General features: G+C 41.4%; 1 non-coding gene across 1 annotated transcript; it reads left to right on the plus strand.

Moving 5' to 3' along the window:
* The first annotated feature begins 6,789 nt into the window (after positions 1 to 6,789).
* On the plus strand, positions 6,790 to 6,893 carry LOC127740458 (small nucleolar RNA R71). Its single transcript, XR_008001134.1, has one exon. It is a non-coding gene; the product is annotated as a small nucleolar RNA R71 (small nucleolar RNA).
* The last annotated feature ends 21 nt before the right edge of the window (positions 6,894 to 6,914 follow it).

The following is a 6,914-nucleotide window of genomic DNA, read 5'->3' on the forward strand; positions in this document are numbered from 1 at the left end:
GGCCTGATTGAGAACCGACAGATGGATAGCCGTGCCGTGACAGGGTGCGTTGAACATTTCCACTGAGAGGATGGGAGGTAGCCACTGACAACGGTGAAACCCTTGCATACAGCTTGCCATGGAAGGAGCCTTGCGTGTTTGAAGAAGAAGACAGTAGGAAAGCAGAGGTTCAGAAGACAGAGCATCTCCAAAACCTCAGCCTATTCTCCATCACTGCAATTCAAGTAGTTGTTTTATGTTCTTTTGCTTTTTACAATCAATCCTGATAATCTTTGATATCCTGACTAAGAGTTACAAGATAACCATAGCTTGCTTCAAGCCGACAATCTCCGTGGGATCGACCCTTACTCACGTAAGGTATTACTTGGACGACGCAGTGCACTTGCTAGTTAGTTATGCGGGATTGCAAAGTGTGATTGCAATTTCGTGCACCACAAGCGCAGCAAAATTATCGCCAAGTAATAACCAACAGTAGAGTGGGATCGTATCCACAGAGATTGGCAAATCCAAGTAGTTTTAATTAATTGATGAATTAGTCAAGCGGATCAATAAGATTGTGAAGTGCAGAATTGTAAATGGCATAAATGTAAATGACTAGAATATAAAGAAAAGCAATAAAGTGCAGAATTATAAATTGCAGAATGTAAAGTGCTGAATCATAAATGACTTGAATGTAAATGGGAATGGGGAATTGCTGAATGTAAAATTAAGCAGTAAAGAAATGGATAGATAAGAATGGGGGAATTCATTGAGATTGGGAGATGTTGTCTCTTTGGATCAAATCTAGCTTATATATTCTTCAATCATGCAACTCATTGATCTCTTGGCAAACTTGATTGATTGAGCCCCAATCCCTTGGTGACTCAATCTCTCAGATCTTGATCAATAGCCAATTCCTTGGTCTAATTGCTCATGAAGAGAGATATGCTTGGTCCCTGATTATACCACACACCCTTGTAGGTCCAGGTAGAGGGGGGATTATATGTCACGTATCCCATCACCAAAACCCAGAATCTACTCAAATGTGAGAAGGGATTTCAAGTATGGTTTTATGTTTCCTTTCCCAAGGTTCCCATGAAACCCAATTGCATTCAATCTCTTTCCCAAGATAATTGAACACTAAGCATTAAGAACGAAATTCCTTCTAGGAATTCAAGAGAAGATGAAGAGAAGAAGAATTTTACTATTATCAATCCATCAAGTACAACAGAGCTCCCTCTCTCAATGAGAGGGAAGTTAGCTACTCATAGCTTGAAAATTACTCAAAAGTGGTGTGTAAAAGTGGATCTTAGAACTAACTGCTTAACCCCTCTTCAATACTCTTTGGTGGTATTTACACTACTCCTAATGAAAATAAAAGAATTACAAAAGTGAAAAAGGGAAAATTACATTTTTGAGGGAAATAAAACACTCAATAAACGTGACTCTTTAGCTGGCGTGTGGCTGGTGCTTCATCGGCGTGTCACGTGCCCTTCAAAATGGCTTGGCGTGCCACACTCAATCCTTCAAGTGGCACGCTCGTCCCTTGTCAACCTTGGCGTGCCACGCCTTCGAACTCAAGTGGCACGCCATAGTGGCATTCTTGTGTTGGTGTGCCACGCCTTCGAGCTCAAGTGGCACGCCCTTTGATTTTTCCACTTCGTTTGCCTCTGGAAACTTGAACTAGCATGGCACACCCAGGGTCTGGCATGCCACGCCCTTGTTATGTGCTTGGCTAGGCTTCTCTGGAAAGTTACACTAGCATGGCACCCCCAGGGTCTGGCGTGCCACGCCCCTTTGCGAGTGAGTGGTTCCTCTGTTTGGCGTGCCACGCCACGAACTCAAGTGGAACGCACCAATGATGCTTCGGCCTCTGAATGACACTGGCGTGCCACGCCTGGTTGCTCAAGTGGCACGCCTAAGTGAAGAATAGTGATTGGCGTGCCACGCCTTCGATACCAAGTGGCACGCCCCATGTAATTAGTCTCTTCCACACTCTCTGGAAACATATACCAGCGTGCCACGCCTAAAGGTGGCGTGCCACGCCCATGATCTTGTATCGCTCCAGTAAGTGGCGTGCCACGCCTTGGCCTTCAAGTGGCACGCCAAAGTGACCTTTTGGAACAGGCGTGCCACGCCTTCGACACCAAGTGGCACGCCCAAGTGAGGTTCAGAGGTTGGCGTGCCATGCCTTCGACTTCAAGTGGCACGCCCAGTCTTCAATTGCATTCAGCCCCTTCTCTGGATCATTGTACCAGCGTGCCATGCCATGCTGCTCAAGTGGCACGCCCGTGTATTTGTGCACTCTTCAAGCTTGGCGTGCCACGCCTGGGTCTTCAAGTGGCACGCTAAAGTGACTTTTTGGAGCTGGCGTGCCATGCCTTCGACACCAAGTGGCACGCCGTAGTGGAGGTTCTTCTTGAGGTAGTGAGTCGGGCGTGCCACGCCTTCGACTTCAAGTGGCATGCCATAGTAGTTGATGGGTCAGGCGTGCCATGCTCAACCTGGCAGGACACGCCCCTTTTGTTTCCTCCATTTTGCTCTCTGAAATTTTGTACTAGCGTGCCACGCCTAGTCCCTAGCGTGCCACGCCCACATGCATGCTTGGATCTCCCTTCAGGAATTTAGTACTGGCGTGCCACGCTTAGCTCCTGGCGTGCTACGCCAGTGCATTTTTGTTGCGTTTGCCCCCAAGTGACACGCCAGTCTCACACGCCCAGCTTCTTGTTTGTCTTCTTCCCATTTTTGACACCTTTTTCACCAGCAATTCAGCACAACTAATCTCAAAGTAGTGTACCATAATATTCATCAAATAATGCATGAATTGTACTGATCAAATGAGATTTGTGCTCTTTTATGGTCTTCTTTATGTAAGAAAGGAAGGTAGATGATGTGAGTCATCAAAGAGTAATATAATAAAGATATATATTTCCTGCAGTAAGTAGAGGCTGTCTCAAATGTGTAACTATTATTATATGCGCATTTATTTTGGAATGAAAAATCGTATCCGGGAAATCGGGATTACTCGTGACTGGATAAATGTCGGGATTCTGGGCAGCCAACCGACACATGAGCTCATGGCCTACGCTAGGGCTAGACATGCATCATTCTTGTCTGCGCATCATCCTCTGTTGCATTCCTTTCTATGTGTGATCTATTTCCTTATGTTTGTCTACTTGTATGCTATTTCTGTGTTTTCTTTTCTTGTATTCTTTTATTTGGGTTCTGCTTTCTGTTGTCTTTACTTTCTCTTACTATCTTTATCTTTTGTATACTACTTCGCTATATTCTATCATTTGTCTACTAATCGACCCCAAATAAATGAACGTAACTAATAACCCCAACCCTACTAAGAACTCCTCAGTTCTTACCCTCTTCTCTCTCTTCCCCTTCAGATGGAAACATGCATGATATTCTATGAAGTCGAAGACCTATACATTTATGAGGATCTAGTGTACTATGATTACTACATTTTGAGTGCGGAGCCTCATATGAGACATTACGCATTACGAAACCGTCCCTTCCAACATCCTTTGTATAGCCCACTTTTTGATCCTGACGCTTCCTACGACTTTCCCTTATCCTGGCTACACCCTAACGCACCTGGACATCCTTTTCCTAATGGTTTCGGACACCCTATACCAGCTCAACCCTTGAATGAGGTGGCACCTGAGCCTATCATTCCCGACAAGCCAGAGATAGCTGGAGGGTACGTACTTGTGATTCCACCAGAGTGGGACTTTCCCCCTGAACCGATCCCTGACTTTCTATAGCCTGATGAGTCGGAACTATTGGATGACGGGGTAGCTCCTGTATACGCGAACGGACCTATGCTTGCAAATGGTTTTGTACATAGTGACAATAGTGCTTCTGGTGGTTCTGAGCATATAGCTGTAGCTGCGGAGGAGGAGGAGGAGGAGGATTCCGATATAGAGGTAGAGCAGGATGAGGAGATGGTTGAGCCTTACGATGATCATCTGAACAGCCACGTGTAGATATAGTCTGACCGCAGTAGGGGCATTCGTTTGATGACATTCTAGTCTAACATTATCTGTTAGTTAGTCTCTCATTTGTCTTAGTACACCCGAGAGCTAGGAGCTGTAGAGTGGTTAGGCTAGCCTGGGCGCCAGCTTAGCAACTTTTTGTATGGGCCAAGCCCTGGGAGTGTCGTATATATATTAGCTATGTAGGATAATAAGGATGTAAACTGACTTGATCTTTTTTGAACACTACATGTTTTGTTATCGTGTACATGATGTATATTATCATTTGTGCTTCTATGTTTCTTTATGCTTCCTTATTATTTCTATCAGTGTGTGTTTATTTATTTTACTCCCTCAGTCGCAACGATATAAATTAAATAAAAAAAGTTACTCGTAAAATTGGCAACGTTCTAACAAGGAATAGTCTCATATATTAAATAATAGTTAATATTTTAGGAAGGACAATTTAGTAATGCTTAGCTTCTTGTATGACCATGGCATACCGGGAGTTGGGTTGTTACACAAATCCAACTCACTTCTGAGCCCATTTCATGCAGAAATCAAGAGGAGTCAAGGGGTGGAAGTCATAATTGATTTTGGAGGGAATGCTTTAGGATAGTTTCTAGAGAGAGAAGCTCTCTCTTCTATCTAGAATTAGGTTAGAGGTAGATTAGGATTTCTTAGATCTAGGTTTAATGCTTGCTTTAATTCACTTCTCCTTTAAAATTTCTTGTTCTTCTATCCTTGCTTTCTTAGTTTTGTATTTCATTACTTGTAATTGTTTACTTTGTTGTTGATGCACTCTTGTTCTTCTATTTCTCTTTAATGCAATTCATGTTTTGATTTCTCTTATTGCTTAATTGCTTTGTTGTTGATGATTTTATTGCAATTGTTAGTTGTAGATTAACTTTTCTTGCAATTTAACTTTGCTTTCCTTTTAAGCCTTCCAAGTGTTTGACAAAATGCTTGGAAGGATGTTAGAGTAGATTTTTCTCCTCTTGGTTTTGGTTGAATAATTGGAGACTCTTGAGTTATCAAACTCTTTTGTTGATTAATAATTGAAAGTTGCTAATTGATTTAAATTCCACTAAAGCTAGTCTTTCCTTAGGAGTTGACTAGGTCTTGTGGACTCAAGTTGATTTATCCACTTGACTTTCTTTCATAGTTAGAGGTTGACTAAGTGGGAGCAATGGACAATTGATATCACAATTGACAATGATAATGATGATAGGACTTCTAGTTCTCATTCCTTGCCAAGAGCTTTCTTATCTATTAGTTTAATTCTCGCAATTTACTTTTCTTGTCCTTTATCCAAAATCCCAAAATACTTGTCCCATAACCAATAATAGGAACACTTTCCTTCAATTCCTTTGAGAGACGACCCGAGGTTTAAATACTTTGGTTATTATTTTTATTGGGATTTGTTACTTGTGACAAACAATTTTTTTGTATGAGAGGATTGTTTGTTGGTTTAGAAACTATAGTTGCAACGAGATCTTATTGTGAAATTCTAAACCATCAATTTTCCACTTATCAAAATGGCGCCGCTGCCGGAGAATTGCAAACGTTTGCCTTGTTATTGGTTATTGTATATATGTGAATATTGTGAATATGTTTGCCTTTTGTTTCTTTGTTAGTTCTTGTTAGTTTTAGGATTTGGCTCTCTTTGTTTCCTGATAGATTTTGTTTTCAATTGCTTTTGCTAACATGAATTCTCATTCTTTTGGCTATGAGTTTGGTTACAACTATGTTGTAGAAAGAGGAGATCACAATGAGAATATGCATCAAGGATGGAACAATCAAGGTTGGGAGGAGCCATAAGCTTATAGACAATCTTCTTGGCGACAACCTCCTTCGGCCTCAAATAGGTATAACTTCAATCCTAATGTATATCAATCTAATGGATGTTGTAGTCCTTGTTGTATGTGTCACCAACCACCACCACATGCCTATGGACCACCTCCTCAACATAGCCCTCAACCATACCCACAAGCCCTTTTTTACCAAATCCCCTCCTATGACCCTCTTCCATCATATAACTAATCACTCTTACCTCATCCTTGTGACCATTATGTAAAAAAATCCATAGAGCTACCACAATTCCAACATCAATACTCCCAAGAACCATACATTTCATATGCACCACCTCCATACCCTTACAAAGAAGAACCACCTTCCTATCATGAACCCTTTCTCTAAAATAATGAACCCTCCTGATGCATGAAAACTTGTCTCTCAACAAATTTCCCTTCGGCAAGTATACCGAATTGTCGTCAAGTAAAACTCACAATAGAGTGAGGTCAAATCCCACAAGGATTGATTGGTCAAGCAACTTTAGTTAGAAGAATATGCTAGTTAAGCTAAACAGAATTTAGATTGAGAACTTGCAGAAATTTAAATGATTGGAAAGTAAATAACAGAAATTAAAGTGCAGAATCTTAAATGGGGATTTGGGGTAATGAGCATGAAAATAAATGGCAGAAAGTAAAGAGAATGGGTAAGATCAGAAATGGGGTAATCATTGGGTTCAGGAGATGTTGCATTCTCCAGATCATGTTGACCTGTTGAGTCAACACTTTGTTCTAAGCCAATATGGCATTCAGAGCATCAATTTCAAGAGCTCCTTTCTTCTGAGGTATCCCATTATTCACGGAATTCCTCTCAGAAGTGTACATGAATTGGTTGTTTGCAACCATATCAATGAGTTCTTGAGCCTCTTCAGGCGTTTTCTTTAGGTGAATAGATCCACCTGCAGAATGGTCCAATGACATTTTCAAAAATTCAGATAGACCATAATAGAATATCTAATATGGTCCATTCTGAAAACATGTCAGATGGGCACCTTTTGGTCAACTGCTTGTATCTTTCCCAAGCTTCATAGAGGGATTCACCATCTTTTTGTTTGAAGGTTTGAACATCCACTCTCAGCTTGCTCAGCTTTTGAGGAGGAAA

This window comes from Arachis duranensis, chromosome 6, assembly GCF_000817695.3.
Source record: "Arachis duranensis cultivar V14167 chromosome 6, aradu.V14167.gnm2.J7QH, whole genome shotgun sequence".
NCBI classification, from domain to species: Eukaryota; Viridiplantae; Streptophyta; class Magnoliopsida; order Fabales; family Fabaceae; genus Arachis; species Arachis duranensis.